Source organism: Meleagris gallopavo, chromosome Z (genome assembly GCF_000146605.3).
Source record: "Meleagris gallopavo isolate NT-WF06-2002-E0010 breed Aviagen turkey brand Nicholas breeding stock chromosome Z, Turkey_5.1, whole genome shotgun sequence".
Lineage (NCBI taxonomy): Eukaryota > Metazoa > Chordata > Aves > Galliformes > Phasianidae > Meleagris > Meleagris gallopavo.
The window spans coordinates 16,107,049-16,107,996 of NC_015041.2; the positions used below are offsets into that span (position 1 = coordinate 16,107,049).

General features: G+C 32.9%; 1 protein-coding gene across 2 annotated transcripts in view; it reads left to right on the forward strand.

The window, feature by feature from the left end:
- The window catches only part of GPBP1 (GC-rich promoter binding protein 1), a 41,533-nt gene that overhangs the window by 1,539 nt on the left and 39,046 nt on the right, over nucleotides 1-948 (forward strand). The window contains exon 1 of one of the 2 annotated variants that reach the window (XM_019610404.1): nucleotides 574-643. The exons of the other annotated variant lie outside the window; for it this stretch is intronic. The gene's annotated coding sequence lies outside the window, so the exon portion shown is untranslated. Of the gene's footprint in view, nucleotides 1-573; nucleotides 644-948 lie in introns of those variants that run through there. 2 annotated transcript variants of the gene reach the window in all.

Consider the following 948-nt stretch of genomic DNA (forward strand, 5'->3'; position numbering starts at 1 on the left):
AGATTGAAGAATACATGCCCTACTACTGCAAGAGCAATTTGTAAGTAGGAGTGTGATTTTTTTTTTTTTTCTTTCTGTGAGATTAAAAAATACCCACTTCTAGACAAAATCTGTAAGTAAGTTAACCTCCTAAACTTGAAAGTGAGCTATTACACTTGAACAAATCTGCTGGGTAACTTGTCTTCCAGTTTTCTTTAGACGTGTTTACAGTATTAAGGTAATGGTATAGCTTTGCTTTTTTGATAGGTTTCCACTATTTTTAACTATGGAAGTCAATTCTTTATTTACTGCCTATGCAATCTGGTATTTTAATGCATTGTTATGTTAAGGTTGTGTTCAGAATAGTTTCTTATTTTGTAATGGGAATGAATCTGATTTGAAACTGTAATGTAAACAAAAAAGTAAACCCCCTTTGGGAGGGGTTCAAAACCAAGATATATTGGCTAGCTAACAAATGTTACATGTTACTGTCAGATGTCCTGCTGCCATCTCCCCCTCTAGTAATTAAATGTTTCTCATTGTAGGTGCAGTTTAAATGTGGAAATTAATATATGATTATTGTATTTTACTTGCAGGTTTGCATTTGACTGAATTGATACTGCTTAAAAGAAAATTAAGATGGACAGAACAACTTAATTCAAAAGTTAGTGGTAATTTTACTAAATAAAACTCCACTTTCCTTTCCTGGTTAATTGCAAAACTTGAAATAATTAAAGCATTATTAGGTAGGCTATAAACTCAGTGTCTGGTAAAGGTGACAGATTTATTGTAGTCATTACCTTTTCAGAAGTTTGTCAGAGCTTTTGCAGGGCTGAAGTATTACTAACACTGAGCTCATAAAATGCTCTCAGTAAGGGCATTGCAAAGATGTTTGGAAGATGACATGTTATAGCTGATATAGAAGTAATTTTAAGCTTGGGAAACTGTGCCTAAGAATTGCCAGATTTT